Source organism: Tursiops truncatus, chromosome 1 (assembly GCF_011762595.2).
Source record: "Tursiops truncatus isolate mTurTru1 chromosome 1, mTurTru1.mat.Y, whole genome shotgun sequence".
Lineage (NCBI taxonomy): Eukaryota > Metazoa > Chordata > Mammalia > Artiodactyla > Delphinidae > Tursiops > Tursiops truncatus.
In genome coordinates this window covers 87,179,742-87,197,719 of record NC_047034.1, presented here as the reverse complement: position 1 = coordinate 87,197,719, position 17,978 = coordinate 87,179,742, and the positions used below count along the sequence as shown (strand labels likewise).

The 17,978-nt window shown below is 47.2% G+C and overlaps 1 long non-coding RNA gene across 7 annotated transcripts in view; it reads left to right on the top strand.

Moving 5' to 3' along the window:
• The window catches only part of LOC109547371 (uncharacterized), a 39,338-nt gene extending 22,397 nt beyond the window's left edge, over positions 1 to 16,941 (top strand). For 5 of the 7 annotated variants that reach the window (XR_002173127.3, XR_012334010.1, XR_012334007.1 and 2 more), the window contains one exon: positions 4,562 to 12,976. This is a non-coding gene — a long non-coding RNA (uncharacterized lncRNA). Of the gene's footprint in view, positions 1 to 4,561; positions 12,977 to 16,438 lie in introns of those variants that run through there. The other 2 variants (XR_012334018.1, XR_012334017.1) reach the window with 2 other exon arrangements.
• The last annotated feature ends 1,037 nt before the right edge of the window (positions 16,942 to 17,978 follow it).

Below are 17,978 nucleotides of genomic sequence, written 5' to 3'. Positions count from 1 at the left end.
AAAGGTGGTAACAATTTACACTCAGATTGGTAGCATTCTGATGAAAATGGGAGTATGTCCAGAGGTCACCCATCGCCCATAAGCCAATACCCACTCCTTGTGCTTAAGTCCTCCTAACATCACTCCTGGAGCTACCTTTTCTCCAACCCTCTTACCTCCAGCTTTTACTCACAGCCCACCTTCTGTTCTGGGGCCCAGCTTCAAGGCTTCTCTCGACTTGAATTCACAGTCCCTCTTCATTCCCTAGCTGTGATGGTGAGAAACTTGCAGCTGCCTTAAAATTCCAATCTTGAATATTGTAATTCAGGAGTGTTAGACTCCTGCCCTAGAGAAATGATTTATATTAACCTCGGGGTCACATAATATGGGCCATTTAAATTTTAGAAAAAGCTGTTTAAAGCTACCCTTAAAAGATAGCATCAGAAAATGTGAGGAGCCGGCCTGCTTGCTGCTGAAGTCCTGCCCCAGGCAGCTCGGCACCACAGTAGCGCCCCCTTGTGGTCCCAATGTGGTGTAAGCTTTGCTGGACTGGGGCATCTCAGCTCTGGCTTTCTAACCCTCAGGGCAGCGACGTCCAATAGCAACGGAATGTGAGCCAGCCACAGCTGTAATTTTAAATGGCCTGGTAGCCACGCTAAAAAAAGTAAAACAGGTGAAATTAATTTTAATAATATATTTTATTTATCCAAATACTATGTCCAAAATATTATCATTTCATGATGTAATCAATTTTTAAAATACAGAGATGTTTTGCATTCCCCTGCCCCACCCCGGACTAAGTCTTCAAAATCCGGTGTATATTTTACACTGACAGCGTGTTTCAATTCAGACTAGCCACACTTCAAGTGCTCAATAGCTATGTGTGTGATGGGTGGCTACCATTGGTTAATGCAGCTCTAGGATATCTGTGATTATCTCAAAGCCAGATCAGTGATTATAGGATTCCCGGAAAAGCTGGTGATCACTTTTTACGTGCTAAGGAAGGCCTCCAAGGGGAAAATGAGCATGTAGGAAGAGGATGACTGCTGGCTCAAGCATCCTTGTTGCTCCGGAGGTGGGAAGGCAGGCTATTCCACACCACCCCCTCTTTCTGTGTCTTCTTGCTGTTTTGTCCCTGTAGAAGGAGCGGTGGCTTATGTAAGCTGGGGAAGTGCTGTTGGCTGGAGTGATGGTTAGTTGGACAAGGTGTCTGACCCCTAATTGTTTTCTACTTCAGCTTGTGAGGTATTTGATGATTCTTTATTCTCAGTTTTGAGTACTGATAACCATCTTGGGTGTGACAGGAGAAGTCCCAGGACACCCATATCAGAGTACTTGCCTCATTGCATTGTAATTTTTTATATGTTTACTTTCCAAGACAGAAAGGCTGTTTTCTCCATTTCTGCATCCTGAGCGCTGTGGAGCACAATAGGACTCCAGTAATACTTACTGAAGAATCTTGATGGGTTTTTTGAGAAAAAGACTGTGTTATGTAAAGAAGCTTTTAAGTCCTCAACTTTAACCACCTTTATCCTCTTCTCCCTCCCCCACTCCATAAATAAGCTCTTGGAAAATGGAAATCCCAGGAGGGTGCTGCAGAGATTGCCCATGCCCACATGTCCTGACTGGGAAAGGGGAGATGAGAAGCTGGGTGGTGTGAACCAGACCTTGTAGTTCATCTCAGGGCTGTTGGCCTGAGACCCTAAGCGCTCTTCTTTGACCTATCAGGAGCAGAATCCTCGGGGCGGGGGCGGTCCATTTAAAAAGTGACACTCTAGTGTCACTAGCCCTTCCCTGGGTGCAGAGGGCCCTGCTGCGCCAGGGCCAGCCCCCTTGGTCACTCTTTCAAGTGCTTAGGGGTCGCAGGCCTGCAGTGGAATGAGCCTGAAGCTGGGCTGGGAACGAGCCCTCACATGCCACCAGGGGGCACCAAGGCCATGGAAAACTCTGCTCAGGCTGGAGGATCCTAAGTGAGTTACAGGGACCCACGAGCCTCCTGAGCTGGTACAGCTTGCAGAGGACAGCACTAGGCTAGACTGGTGGCCTCGGAGTCAGGCGATGTAGAATTGGATCCTGGCTTAGCCACTGCCTACACGTGTGGCCCCAAGCCTCAGGGGCTCATCTGTGACATGGTAACACCATTACCTGCCTCATCAGGTTGTGGGGAGGATGATATGAGATTTTTCATGTAAGAGGGCTGGTGCATTGTGGGAGTCAATCAGTAAGGTTTGCTAAATCTCAGTAAGAAGACCCATATGTCTCCTCAAGTTGCCTACAGTCTAGGCGAGGACACACATGAGCAAACAACTAACAGTTCAAAGATGATAAGAGCCGAATGACCACTACAGACCTCAAGCAATCTAGTGTTCATGTGGGTGTGAGGTCGCAGGGCTGCATTTAAACGAGATGATGAAATATGTGTTATTATACTTTTCTAGGGTGTGTAAAATTAATAAAACAGTGAGAAAAAAAAATCACCTGAAATCCTAGCCCTAACCCTAATGACATGAACGTGAAAAGCCAAATGGAATGGGATGGGATTTGGAAGGTGGAGATGGGGAAAGGCATGTCCCAAGGTTCACAAGAGTCCTGCCAGCTAAAGCCTCTCACTCCACATGAGCTACTGGATAGGACACTGGGGTGCAGCCCCCTGTCTTCCGATCGTGGACACTGCCTGAGAGCTGAGTCCTAGATCCATAGCCTAACTCCTGATAGTAATAAGAGCAGTAATACCCTTAGCAGTTCGTACACATGGAGGGACAGCTGCGTGCCGGGCATTTCACAGGCCTCATTAGTCCTGAGAACCTTTTTGAAGTAGCTACTGTCACTGTCCTCACTTAAGAGGCTCAGAAGATCAATCCTTGCTCAGGACCAGCCTGCTTGTGAGTGGTGGAGCCTCACCATTAACCTGCCCCCTGTGCTGCCTCAACTTCTCTTATGTCGTCAGCAACACAATCCTGGAGACGTGAGAGGGTTCTGGAGGCCCAGTCCAGCTCTCTTATTCTCTAGAGAAGAAATCTGAGGCTCAGAGAGGGGAAGTGGCTAATTTAGAACTTGAACATGGAATTCTTAACCCTCCATGTGGTGTTCTAACTATATGGTGTTGCTACAGGTTGTCTTAAAGCTTTAGTTAAACCAGTTTTAGAGACACTCGTGTTGAATTGTGTCTCCCCAAAATTCATATGTTGAAGTCCTAGCCCCCAGTACTTCAGAATGTCACCTTATTTGGAAACAGGGTCTTTACAGAGGTAATCAAGGTAAAATGAGGTCATAAGGGTGGGCCCTAATTCGCTATGACTGATGTCCTTATAAAAAGAAATTTGGACCCAGACATTCGTAGAGGGAAGACAATGTAAAAAGACAGAGGGAGAAGACAGCCATCTCCAAGCCAAAGAGAGAGGCCTGGAGCAGCCCTCAGAAGGACACCTTGATTTTGAACATCTAGACTCCACAACTGTGAGGCAATAACTTTCTGTTGTTTAGGCCATTCAGTCTGTGGTACTGTGTTATGACAGCCCTGGGAAACCAATATACTCATATATCCATAAAGTCCACAAGTCAATGTCTGTGATCACAGGCGTTTGGCAGCCCTTAATTATAGAGAAACTGGTTGGGAGGCTCACCCTCTCAGAGGCAAAAGGATAGAGCAGATAATCATTCCAGCTTGCTCCCAGCCTTGACACTTGGCTAACTAAGATGTTTTTCTTGCATTGGCCAACAGTGGTGGCATGACCCATTTGACTGTGGCCTTCTAGAGCCTGTTTTATATCTCCCTGAGCCTGGCCTATAAAAGGTGCTCAATAAATGTGTGCAGAGGGGATAGTGGGAAAATAGGCTTCTGGCCACCCTGGTCCAAGCCTCTCCAAGCAATGGGTTGGGCAGGGGAGTAGGGTACAGGCTATCAGTGGATGGAAGTTGAAATTGAGCACTGCCTCCTAAAGTTTATAGCTAAGCCCCAATTTTGGAAGACACAAGCAAAATATATTTTAGATGACTCAGGGTGGGCCAAGGACATTTCAGTTCAGGAAGCTGTTTTCCTGCTGCTTTATTAATTTTGCTACTGAGGATAGATGAGATGCAGACTTCCATATCCAAGTCTTCATTAGATGCCCGGTTGATGCAGCCATGACAAATGGGAATGAAGCCCTTATGAATAAAAAAAAGATCAGCCCAGTATAAAAAATTGTAGACTAGAGAAAAGGAAATTTAGAGGAGCTGATAAAATACCCTATCCTTAATCAGACTGTCTGCATCACACATCAAATCAGCCTTAATGCCAAGATTTATTGGCCCTTGGGATTGTGTAAATGAAATAAGTGCTCGAAAATGAATGGGAAAGGAATTACCTGTATTAAAATGTATTTGCAGTGCCGACCTGCACACTGAGGCTTTTAGTTAAATGCCGGCTTTCAGCTTCTTTGGCTACCCCTCACTGTCTACCCAGCATGGACTCCCTCAGCCCCTGGGGAGTTTCAGAAAACATGCTTGTGGGGTAATAATGTGTCCCCTTGTCAATCATGTCTGCCACTGTCCTGGAAAAATCCTTCTTGGGCAGTGAAATATCTTCGTGTCTTTATTTCAGCGTCTACGAACTTAGTGAAGTGTTACTGGTCCTTACTTCAGAGTAGAGAATGTCGTGAAGACAAGATGACCCATCTAGTTCTGCACACCCTGCCATGAAGAGCGGAGCGAGAAGATTTTTTGTCGGCTGCCACCGTCTCTCTTGGAATCTGAATTTAGCTTCGGGAGCTTACCTATTGTTACAACACTGAATTACCCTCTTGTAAGACCTTGGACAAGTCCTCTAATGCCTTGATGTCTCAGATTTTTTTCAATTCTCCCTGAAGATAAGAATAGTATCCACCTCATAGCAGTGGTGTGGGAACTCCATGAGACGATGCATGTGAAGCCCCTCACACAGTCTCTGGGGCCACCGCAGACAGTGAACAGGTGAGAGCTGCTATCGTTGCCAGGACCTCAGGAAATGATAGCTGAGGCAAAGTTGAACTAGACTGTCGTTCAGGGCTCTTAGTTGCAAGCAACAGAAGCTGACTTTGGCTTATAGAGTAGGAAAGGAAATTTTAAAATGACACTGGTAGCTCACGGTTACCCAGTTGTTGGGAGGGCTGGAGAGCTCAGTCTAAGCTTCCAGTGACAAAGCTCCAAGCCCACCATGCCACCCCTGCCACTGGTCTTGTGGCAGCCCACAACAGCGTGCGGCACCAAGGCCGTTACTGTGGCAGGAACCTAACCTTATGCTTGCTACGCCCCGAAGCCAGACCCCCTCTGCTGCTGCCCTTGCCAGCAAAGTGGAATTTTCCCAGAGCCTCTGAATTGAAGTCTTGTGTGGGTAAGTTTAAGCAATGCAGCCTGGATCACATCCCTGGCTTTAGTTGCAAAGGAGGCTGAAGAGGAAATGTCTGCTTTCTATATCTGTTCTGCAAGTGCCTGAGCAAAGCAAAGGTATTCACCTGGGGCCGGGCAGCAAGAGAGCATTTCAAGTGTCTCCTACAGGGAGGGGGCTTCCTTCTTTGCGTGAGGGAGAGCTCTTAGGTGAGGCACGCACAGCTCCTTCCATACCTCAGAGAGCAACTTTACCAGGCAAAGTTCCATGCCCTGGCAAGGGGAGGGGAGAGCTATCTGCCCTTTCTTCTGCTTGAGTATAAGAATATGAAATTCGAGAGGTTGGTCATTTTGCTTTGTGCTTCTAGAGATAAGGGCCATGAAATGCATCTCAGAGTATGTATGTCCGCCAGCTTCGTGCCGTGTCCTCACTGTAGATCTGTAGTTTCATTTTTTAAAATTGATTTCTCACTCCTAGTTTGCCAAATTCTATGTGGGTAGTAGTAATAAATCAGGCAGAGCTTCCTCACTCAAGGAGTTTATGTTCTATACAGTAAATAAGCTAGAGATCATGGAAAAAACAAAACAAAACCCAAGTTTTATTTTGGGTAAGAGAAGCTGTTTGAACCAATGATCATTACCAACAACAACCTGAGTGTTTGGCCCAGACCCGAGTCTGGGGCCACATTGTAAGGAAAGGACTCAGTGGGGCAGGCAGAGCTGCTTCTGGGAGGGAGAAGACACACAAACGAGTGAGTGAGAGAGAGAAGGATGAAAAGAGAAACACCAAACCCTCAAGGTCAAGGGCTTATCAGAACTTGAGTGTGTTGTCTTTGCCCTCCATGGTCCCTAGGAAAGCATCTAGCACACAGAAAGTGTCCAGCAAATGTTCTGTTAGGCGGGGAATCCCTTTGAAAATCTCAGGAAAGTGACCCTCTCCAACCCTTCATCTGTCCATTATTCTAGCTCCCAAGGAGCCAGTAGAAAGTGGGGGCAGGGACGCAATCACAGTGTCAAAAGCAGTGAAGGCAGTGGACAGTCTTCATAACTTACCTGACTGAAAATGGATTTCAGGGCTTCCCTGGTGGCGGAGTGGTTGAGAGTCTGCCTGCTAATTCAGGGGACACGGGTTCGTGCCCCGGTCTGGGAAGATCCCACATGCCGCGGAGCAGCTGGGCCCGTGAGCCATGGCTGATGAGCCTGCGTGTCCGGAGCCTGTGCTCCACAACGGGAGAGGCCACAGCAGTGAGAGGCCCGCGTATCGCAAAAAAAAAAATGGATTTCATCTCTCTAGGCCTCAGTTTTAATATCTGTAAACTTGGTTGGTTTCTCACTCAAGAACATTGCATTTACTCTTGTACTTAAAGATAAAAAATTAACATTTACAAAGCACATCTCTTCACATACATTATCTCTTGTTAATTCCACAGTCATCCCATCAGGGATCTCCATCCTCATTTTGTGGATGAAGTAACTGAGATCTGGAGGGGTCTATAGCTTGTCAAGGCCGTGGAACTTGAGAGTGACCACGGCTTTGGGACTCCAGAGCTAGGGCCGGCCAGTCTCCAGGATGTAGATCCCAGGTGAATCCGTCTCTCTGCAACTGTCTCCTCAACCAGTCCAGACAGCACAGGCCTGTGAGCCGGACCCAGAAAGTGGCCAGAGGCTGCTCTCTCCCCATCTCCCCTCCCAGCAGTGGGAGGACTTGTCTTGTCTACTCCTTTAGACACCAGGAGTAAATCAATTGACACATTAATTCTGGGCTGTCAGCATTTCCCCCAGGAGAAAGTCAGAGTCAGGGAGACTAATGTCTCATTGATCTTTCCAGTTGCCAAAGGGGAAGGGAGATGAATGTAATCCCATCTGTCAAGGTGGAGAAGGGCCCGTCTGAACGCAGGCTGGATGACTTTAAGGAGATAACAGTTTATCACTCTCTGGACAAGCAAATATGAAAGTAGGACAGCCTTCTCTATGAGTTGGTAGAAACATTGGTCAGCAAAGAGAAGGCCTGGAGAAATGAGTGGCACGATCTCTGGCCTTTGTTCCACTTGTCCTTCCCCTAGGACTTCGTGTTCTTTGTGTACACACAACTGCACAAGTGGGACAAAACCCACCCCTGACCCCCAAGAAATAGTTAACATTTGTTGAGGATTGATTATTGCCAGGTGCTGTACTAAGTGTTTTATATTTACTATCGAGCAGCTTTCTGAGGTGTTATTATGAGCACCATTTTACGGATGTGGAAACTGAGGCTCAGAGAGGTTGAGTGAGTTGCCCAAGGTTGCTGAGCTAGTGAAAGGTGAAAGGGTGGAGGCTGGCTCACCCTGAGTCTGCCCTCAACCACTCAGAGAACACACTGGTTACCCAGCCAGGAAAGTAGCCCAGCAGCCCTGCTTCGAGATCACTGAGTCTTCACTCACTCCTTCCTTGGTCAGCCCCTTAGGGAGCCCTGCTGACCCCAGCGGGGAGGTGTCTTTACCAGTGGTAGAGACTGAGCCAAGTCTGAGGGGCTGGGATGCCTGGAGGCCTCAGGGTGTCTGGACAGCTGAGGCTCTGGGAGCGGTAGAGGAGTGGGCAGGCCCAAGGCCATGGGTCTCAGTAGCACGCAAGGCACAGGCTCTGCTGAGGCTCCTCTGGGTTACCGCTGTGCATGGGTTCCCATGGAGGAGGGGGAGGTCAGCGACAGCCTCTCAGCAAGCCAGAAGCTGGGACATCCAGTGTCAAGCCACCATACAGGCTGCTGTGGCCGCCGAGAGCCTGAGGAAATGCCACGGCCATGGGCTAGGAAGCTCAGGTGGGAATGGCCTGGGGGCCACAACAATGTGATCTCAAAAACCCAAGGAGGGGGCTTCCCTCGTGGTGCAGTGGTTGGGAGTCCGCCTGCCGATGCAGGGGACGCGGGTTCGTGCCCCGGTCCAGGAAGATCCCACATGCCGCGGAGCAGCTGGGCCCGTGAGCCATGGCCGCTGAGCCTGCATGTCCGGAGCCTGTGCTCCGCAACGGGAGAGGCCACAACAGTGAGAGGCCCGCGTAACGCAAAAAAAAAAAACCCAAGGAGGAATGTGCACACCTGAGATCCTCAGGGAACACAAGTCTCAGCGTTAAATTCAAGCGGGACAGAAGCACCCTGCAGAGTAAAGATCCCCAAAGAGAGGGGCTTTGCCGCCAGCCGTGGCTGGGGACACTCCGCCAAGGCAAAGGTCACTTGAGGGTGGCAGTTCTTATCCTCTGTGGCCAGAAGTTAGGGTTTCTAATTAATACCACTTTGGATCAGACAGAGGTGGCTGCTCTGTCCCGGGCTTGTTTGCTGTTTATCCCTGTGATTGATGCTGGTAACCTTTAGAGTCTGTCAGGGAGATATTTCATGGAGGCCCCATGTGGTGGGATGGAGACAGCCAGGAAATGCAATTCCCTAGTTAAGGCAGAATCAGAGATGAATCTAAAGTATGGATGGAAAGGCCTAGGCCCTTTCTAGCCTCTTGTCAGGTAGGGGAAGGGGGTGCGGTGGAGGTGGAGGCTTGAGAGGACCTGGAGCTGTAGCAGGGACCTGTCCTGAAGAGAAATGACATATGAAAGAGGCAAGAGGCTTTTTTTTCCCTAAGGCTTTCTCATGGAAAGTGTCACATCTGTGTTGGCCAGTAGACTTTGCTGGCTAAGACACACAAGAAAGGAAGCAAACAGGAAGGAAAACACTCTTCCTGCTGTTTCCGCGGTCTTTAATGTTCGCTCCAAACCACCATGTCTATCTGCCAAAAGTCTACCCGTTAATCATAAGGCTGATTTCAAAAGTGAAAAGGTGTTTGAATCCCTCGATTAGAGATGATCTTCACCCCGACACCCACAGCACTTTGTATGTTACTGTCAAAGCATAATGTTCACGCATTTAAAAACATGGCTCTCATAAAATATGGAATGGGCAGGTGTCAAAGATTTAGTAATTCATGAATGAGGGAACCAATAAGTTGGCAAAGCTGGTTCAAAGAGCATTTTGAGGAAATGGGTATTTACAAGCACTTAAAAGGAAATGTTCAAGTACAATATCTAGGTTAAGAACAAAACTGGTTGCCCTCACATGTATGGTCAAATGATTTTTGGCAAGCATGCCAAGACCATTCAATGGGGAAAAGATGGTCTTTTTTAACAACTGGTGCTGGGAAAGTGGAACACCCATGTGTAAAAGAATGAAGTTGAATTCTTACCTTATACCATGTACTAAAGTTAACTCTAAGCAGATCAAAAGACCTAAATGGAAAAGCTAAAGCTATCAAACTCAGAAGAAAACATAAGGGAAAAACTTCATGACGTTGGATTTGGCAATGATTTCTTGGATATGACACCAAAAGCACAGGAAGCAAAAGAAAAAAATAGATAAGTTGGACTATATCAAAATTAAAAACTTTTGTGCATGGAAGCAAACTATCAACAGAGTGAAAAGACAGCCCATGGAATGGGAGAAAACATTTGCAAATCGCGTATCAGATAAGGGGTTAATATCCAGAATATATAAAAGAACTCCTGCAACTCAACAACAAAAAACCCCAAACAACCTGGTTTAAAAAATGGGCATAGGACTTGAATAGACATTTCTCCAAAGAAGATATACAAATGACCAATAAGCACATGAAAAGATACTCAACATCACTAATCACTGGGGAAGTACAAATCAAAACCACAATGAGATACCTTATACCCATTAGAATAAAAAAACCAAAAAGTAGCAAGTGTTGGGAAGGATCCGGAGAAATTGGAACCTTTGTGCACTGTTGGTGGGAATGTACAACAGGACAGCCACTGTGGAAAACAGTATGGTAGTTCCACAAAAAATTAGACATAGAGTTATTATATGATCCATCAGTTCCACTTCTGGATATATATCCACAAGAACGGAAAGCAGAGTCTCAACAGATGTTTGAACACCCAAGTTTATAGGAGTATTATTCACAATAGCCAAAAGGTGGAAGCAGCCCAAGTGTCCATGGACAGACGAATGGATGAGCAAAATGTGGTGTATATGTACAATGAAATATGATTCAGCCTTAAAAAGGAAAGAAACTCTGACACATGCTACAATAGGAATGAAACTTAAGGACATTATACTAAGTGAAATAAACCAGTCTCATGGACAAGTACTGCACGATTCCACTAATATGAGATATGTAGCGTAGTCAAATTCATAGAGACCGAAAGTAGACTTTGGTTGCCAGGTGCTGGTGGGAGGGGAGAATGGGGAGTTATGTTTAATGGGTGTAGAGTGTCAGTGTTGCAGGATGAAAAGAGTCCTTGAGATGGATGGCGGTGATGGTTGCACAATGTGAATATAGTTAATGACACAGCTGTACACTTAAAAATGGTTAAGATGGTAAAACTTTATGTTATGTGTATTTTATCCCAATTAAAAACAAAACAGCTGGTTAATGTCTTACAAGGCAGTTAAAAAAATCAGTCTTTAATGTTATGCTTTCTATTGAATAGACATTATTTATATCTTTACTGGACATGGTCTACAAGTTAACATGTAACTTCACAGAGTCTGAGCCCTTAATTAATGGTAAATAGCCATTAAACAAAGATACCTTCCCCTGGGTGATTAAATAATCCTTGGGTGGACTTGCGAAACAATGACCAAATGACATTGGAAGGACTTACTGTCCTCTTGTGGCCACATTTCCAGGTTTTGAATTATTAGTATTATTTCTTAACATCACAGTCCTGTACATCCTTGCTTTTCCCACCAGTCCCTCGAGGGTAGGGGCTCTGTCTTATTCAGCTTTGCCTTCTCACTGTGTGCTCTGGTTTGCTGAATGGAACTGAAGAAGGACCAATGGGATAGAGCCACTTGGGAGCAGAAGACCTGCATTTAGCTGTGTCTGTGACCATGACTATAGTCTCACCCATCAAATGAGGACATGGCATCTGAGTCCCGGGTGCAATGCTGGGCACTGGGGGTGCTGTCTAATCTCAGGGTTTCCGTCCAGCTCTAAGATGCTCGGATCCTAGTTTGGTCATCATCACACAAGAGAGGATGCAAACACATAAATGAAACATATAATGAACACACACAAGTGCCTTTTTCAGGTGCACATAATACACAGAGGCATTTTTTTCTAGCTTTTCTTAGAAGAGCCATTCTTGATGCCACGTGACGTCTGTGGCCCTGGCTCCTGGGTTGGAAGGTGCACAAAGATGTGCTGTTTGTAGCTTTGCTAGAGAGGGAAGAGCTACAGTTTGCTGGAGGCAGGAGCACCTCCTCCCAGCAGCTGGGGGGCCCTGGGTCAGCCGGCCTCAGAGGGACAGTACCCGACCTCCAAGTCTGCCCTTGAGAAAGGAATTATATTGTCTTATTTTGCTGTTTTCAATTAATTTCTTGACAGATTCTGGCTGTTCCTCTTCTTGTTTTTCTTAGGACAGGAGGACTCCCGGTGATTTATTAAGAAGGTGAAATTATGTGCCCGGTTGGGAACTCTGGGGAGCTCTTGCTGAAATTGAGCGTTCTGGAGCCGGATTTACAAGGCAGAATGGACCTGGGACTGCTCCTTGTGGCAGAAGCTGCTGGGCCACTGTGGATGGTCCTTCCCACGTTGCACGATGTCCCCAAAGCCCTTGGAGCCATGCTCAGCCCCATCCTGGTATCCCCTGTGTCCCTCGTGCCTCTGCCATGGAGGTCCAACCGCTTTACTTGGCTGTGGGTCTCATCAACTTGCAGGTGAATCCATCTATCCCCCCTCCCAGCCTGGCTTGGCCCCCTACTCATAAGCACTTACACAGTATTTCACAAAGAACATGTCTGCTGGCTGTGTCCCAGACTCTTGAATGTTAGCTCACATTAGTCACGGCCACGGATGCGGCTGGAATCTTGCTGACCAGGTCCCCAAGGTCTCTGCTGGTCTGTACTCCCCATGCTTGGGTTGGAGGCACTGCGGAGGGTTTGGATGGTGAGTGTGGGCACCTCCCAGCTGCACCATTTCCTGGCATCCACCAGGCTGCCTCACGTCTACTCTAGACCCTCGGTCTCAGCAGGGGAAACCAAAAATCTCTCCCTAGCACCACAATCATCTTTTGCTGGCTGCTAAGAACCCTTGCTCTGAAAACAATAACCAACCACCATAAAAACAGTAGGTCTGCCTTCTCTGTCTAAGCACGTACTGTGTAGGTGCTTTAGGGAGAGCCCCAGAGGCCAGGGAGGACACCAGCTAAGATGGGACAGAATGAGGATTATTATTAGTTCTAAATAATTCCAATACTCATGTTCTTTTTTATTATTCCCTTTCCCACTCTTTTCTAATTATTCGAAAGTAACATTTACTTCATTTTCTATTACCGAAAGAACGTGTGCGCAAATAGAAAACAGAAAATGTAGAAACGTATGAAGACAAAAGAACCACCAAGACAAATAAACCAAACCCAGGGTCATTAGCAGTTCCTCCTTGCCAAGATAAAATGTGAACATTTTAGTTCTTCTCTTTTCCATCTTGTTCTTTGTGTGTGTCCATGCCTTCACACACACACACACACACACACACACACACACACACACGTGTAAAATGGGGATTACATTGTAGATTCTTTTTTGTTTCCAGCTTTTTCCACTTAGCCATATAATGTTAACATTTCCCCACATCAATAAAGGAGCTTCAGTCCTGGGCTCATTAACTCATCCAAGGCATGTTCTGCCCATCTTTGTTTTCTTCTGTGTCCAGCCATATGCCTCCTCTCTGGGCTTCACCCCAGGGGGACACAGAGCCTTTTCCAGCAGACTGAGCTTGTTGGTACTGAGGGGCTTGCTTTGCAAGTGACACATACTCCTTTTGTCTGTAAATCTATCGAACTGTATGCAGGATGGGCCTGTCATCTTGTTCAAATCCTATGAGAGAGAGAGAGAGAGAGAGAGAGAGCGCCTTTTCCACAAGGACGCTCCAAGGCTGTATGCACACCCCTCTGTCCATGCTGGATTTGGAACCAGAACAGCAAGAGCAGAGAATGGGGCCCAGCCCTGTTAGGATGGCTGACCCCCTTCCAGCCACTCCAGTCCTGTTTCCTAAAGGGAATTAATTGTTGGTCTCGGGGAAAGAATTCTCAAAGGACTGTTGCAGGGACATGGTAGGAACTGTTGACCTTGAGACCTGTACATGCTAGGTCTTATTTTCAGCTGAAATGAACCACTAACTGAGGGAAAAGAAGAGTATTTCACTTTGTGGTGAATCCTCTGAGCCTACGGGAATCATCTTGGCCCATGTTTATGTGTCACCTGGCCTCCGTCCAGGGGGGGCACGTCCTTAGAAAGGATTGGCAGTCCAGGAGGCAAGGTTCCTGGGCAGCCTTTCCAAGGTTCAGCCCTGACCTCTTTGCCAAAGGGTGTTTTTTTTTTGCGGTACGCGGGCCTCTCACTGTTGTGGCCTCTCCCGTTGCAGAGCACAGGCTCCGGACGCGCAGGCTCAGCGGCCATGGCTCATGGGCCCAGCCCCTCCGCGGCATGTGGGATCTTCCCAGACCGGGGCACGAACCCGCATCCCCTGCATTGGCAGGCAGACTCTCAACCACTGCGCCACCAGGGAAGCCCTGTTTGTTTGTTTTAAGCAGTTTATTTCATGAACCACTAGAGCTGGGGAAAACGTTGATGAGTCATAACCCCATTCCCAGCACCAACAATCTATAGCTCTCAAAGGAAGAACTGTAATTGCAACTCGTTGACCTGAACCAGGAGGCTAAATGCACTGCTAGAATTCATTTCTGTGATTAGAGACAAAAACATAACTGGGGCCTCCTATTAGGAGTCGAAACTGCCTTGATCCTGAGCCTTCGGCTGTTATCTCATTGATATTTTCAAGGATAAATCCAGTATAAATGGATTATTTCTGAACAGAGTCCCGTGATTAGAAAATACATGGCACGTGTGCCAACAGTTTCCCATCCTGTACGCATGACAGACACCACCAGTCAGTGCCGGCGCTCTCTCCCACGGAGCCCAGAGATGACTTCAGACCCAGTCTCAACACATTCCTCTAGGCAGCCATTATAATCAATCAGCATTGGCGTATGGAATGAAATCATTTGACTTTCCTGAATTAGTTTATAATCATAGGGAGGATTTCCTTTTTTGTTTGTCTGTTTGTTTTTCCCAATAAGAATGAGGGCAGAGTATGGAGGTTCCTTAAAAAACTAAAAATAGATTTGCCATATGATACAGCAATCCCGCTCCTGGGTATGTATCCGGAGAAAAGTCTAATTCAAAAAGGTACATGTACCCCAATGTTCATAACAGCACTATTTACAATAGCCAGGACATGGAAGAAACCTAAATGTCCATCAACAGATGAATGGCTAAAGAAGATGTTAGATATGTATACAATGGACTATTAGCCATTAAAAAAAGAATGAAAAAATGCCATTTGAGGTGACATGAATGGACCTAGAGATGATCATGCTAAGTGAAGAAAATCAGAAAGAGAAAGACAAATATCACATGATATCACTTATATGTGGAATCTAAAACATGATACAAATGAACTTACAAAACAGAAACAGATGCAGAGACATAGAAAACAAATTTATAGTTATCAAAGGGGAAAGAGTGGGGAGGGATAAATTAGGAGTTTGGGATTAAGAGATACACACTACTATAAACAACAGGGTCCTACTGTATAGCACAGGGAACTATATTCACTATCCTGTAGTAAAAACCATAATGGAAAAGGCTATGAAAAAGAATATGTATACACCTTGCTGTACATCAGAAACTAACCCAGAAAGGTGGAGGGAGATGGAGGAAGTTGGGTTAAGGAGAGCCACGCGTCTTTTTCTGCTCTTACCATTTTCTGATTTAAGACTTGATATGACTCTTCTCACGTTGCCACAGGCAGCCTCTGTTCCTGCCTGTTCCTCATCCAGCCCTAGGACTTTTTCCATCTCTAGGCAGGGCAGCTTGAAGCGGGGCTGGGGTTTCCTTCTTCCTGAGGGTAGGCAAGGGGCAGAGCTCTGTCCCTGGTGATTTGCAGCTGGCCCATGCCCTCGTGTCGGGTAGTGACCCCTGGCTGGCTGTGCTTCCCAAGACCCCCTACTTTAAATGATTCAACTGTGCCACTCCGTACCCTGCTGATCTCAAGATGTTCTCAAGAAAAGTTATCTTCATTTGCTAACTCTTATTATTATTATTAATTTTTTGCGGTACGCGGGCCTCTCACTGTTGTGGCCTCTCCCATTGCAGAGCACAGGCTCTGGACGCGCAGGCTTAGCGGCCATGGCTCACGGGCCCAGCCGCTCCGTGGCATGTGGGATCCTCCCGGACCGGGACACGAACCCGTGTCCCCTGCATCGGCAGGCGGACTCTCAACCACTGCGCCACCAGGGAAGCCCCAGTCGGTAACTCTTACATGAGAAAAAAAAATAGAGGAAAGTAGAAGATGTCCCTCGGCTGAAGAGGGTCCCCAATATGCCGCCAAGAGAATTATTTGTTTTTAATTTAACTGCTTTTATTTAATGAAATATTTCAACATGGGTTGAAGAATAATACTAAAACAATCACCCACATACTCTCTGCGGCTTCAGAAATTGAAGGATTATTCTTTCATGAGAAGAAGAGAGTCATGCAGGGCCTGCACTGGGCCAGGGGCCCCCCGGGGCTCTCCAGGAGGACGCAGCTGACTTATTTCAGTGGGCAATTGGCCAGCTCAGATTTATGACCCAATATAGAGCAGCTTCCATTTATTGTATTGTTCAGTCAGCACCGGCTGGAAATGATACCTGCTTCCTTTCTGTGAGGCCCTGCCTCTGTGTCCTCACGGGCTGCGCGGGCAGGTGGCTCCTGCAGCTGTCTGCTCTGATGCTCCACCATCGCCGTGTTCGGACCACCCTGAGTTTTTACTTTCCACGCGTTTCCATGGCTCATCCTGTGTGAGGGACTGTGGAGCTCACTCTTTTCCGGGGACTGGGAAACAACCATTTGCTTCCTCACGGCAACTCACAGACCACAGCCTTTTGGGTTTTTAATGGCAGAGCCCAGAAAGGGCAGGAGGGCTGTGTTGGGTCTTGCGCTTATATTAGCTCTTCCAGGTGGATGGGTTCCTAGTAGGAGAAGACGAACTGTTTCATTTTTTCTTTCTCGTGTTTTCGCCCTCACCAGGGACCTGGACTTTGCATCCCAGCCAGGGGGGTTGGGACCTTGCTAGCATCTGCAAGTGCAAAAGCTGTACTCAAAGAAGGTTTTCACAGTACGTATTGTTATAATGACCATCTGGGTGATGCTTGCTAACCTTCCCTCTGCAGCAGGCCACTCAGAGCACACCTGACTATGTTCTTCTCCTCTCAAAACCCTTCAGGGGTCCCCATTGCCTTGAATTTGATTAAAAGTCCAAGTTTGGGCATTCAGTTCCTTCATGAACTCCTGCCTGCTTACCCACCGAATCTGGTCTCTCACTCCTTCTTGCATTGAATTTTTAACTAAATTAAAAAAAAACTTTAAACTAAACACTAAACTGAGTTCATTTCTGCACATTCCCCCGCACGCTCCCCCCTCCCTCCAAAATCAGGCTCTGCTCATTCCCAGGATGCTTTTCAACTTCCCTCACCTTCCAACCTGCCTGATACCACACCCCGCCCCCCCCGGCCCCGGCCCACATCCCACTAACAACGGTCTGCGCTCAGTGAGGCCATGTGGACGGCTCTGTTGTGGGGAACTGTCACACTTACCCTGGTGGCCATCTCTCTGAGCACAGGTCAGAGCCTCTAGTCTTGAGCACAGTGCCGGTCACGTGGTAATCCTATTGCACAATAACCAATATCAAGGCTGCAAAGGACAAAGAACTTTATTTGGGGTCTTAAGAATTGCAGTTTGGGAGAAAGATTTGGGTAAAACTGAAAAAGTGTTCTGGGGAAATAAAAACAATCAGGGGCTTATAAAGGCAAGAGCCATGAGGCTGCCTTCTGACACAAGAAAGGAAATATTTGTCCTTCAGGGATAGACCATCACAGGTTGTTTTAGGGTAAGGGTCTGATAAGCATCTTGAGTTTCTGGCAGAAGTTCTGGATGACTTTGTCAGGACACTAAGTGGTCAAAAGGTCAGCTTCCACCCAGGCTGGGACGTGCATAAGTCACACTTCCTCAGAGGCCTCCTGGCTCTGTTTTAGAGAGCTCACTTACCAAAACCGACTCCATTTTGATTTCCTTTTCACAATCCCTAGTAGGTGTCCATCGAGTGGACGCAAGGTCTTGGGGTCATTCCTCAGCCTGAGATCCTGACTCCAACCCCAGGTTGTCTTCTACCTTCTGCTGGAGCCCACTGACCAGTCCCCCAGTTCTCAGAAGCAGATTCTTCAGTGTTTTGACTTAGTCACTCAACCCACGAGGACTGAGTAGGTGTCAGCCTAGTTGGGCTGGGGGGTGGGGACAAAGGTGCTCACACTTTGACTGGAGCCACGTGGAAACAGTGACAACAAAATCCAGTGAGAGAGGTTGAGGGATAAGTGCTGAGGAGGCCAGAGGAGGATGCTGCCCACTCTCTGGTTGCTCCTTCCCAGTGTCCTTCCCTGGGCTCCTTCCTCAACCTCCCCCAGGTCCCCAGTCTCTCTGCCCCTACTACACATTCTCTAGGAAATGGCGGCCATGCCAAGGTGTCTACCTTTCCACCGATGACTCCTAAGTATTCAGGCCCAACCTCTCTGTG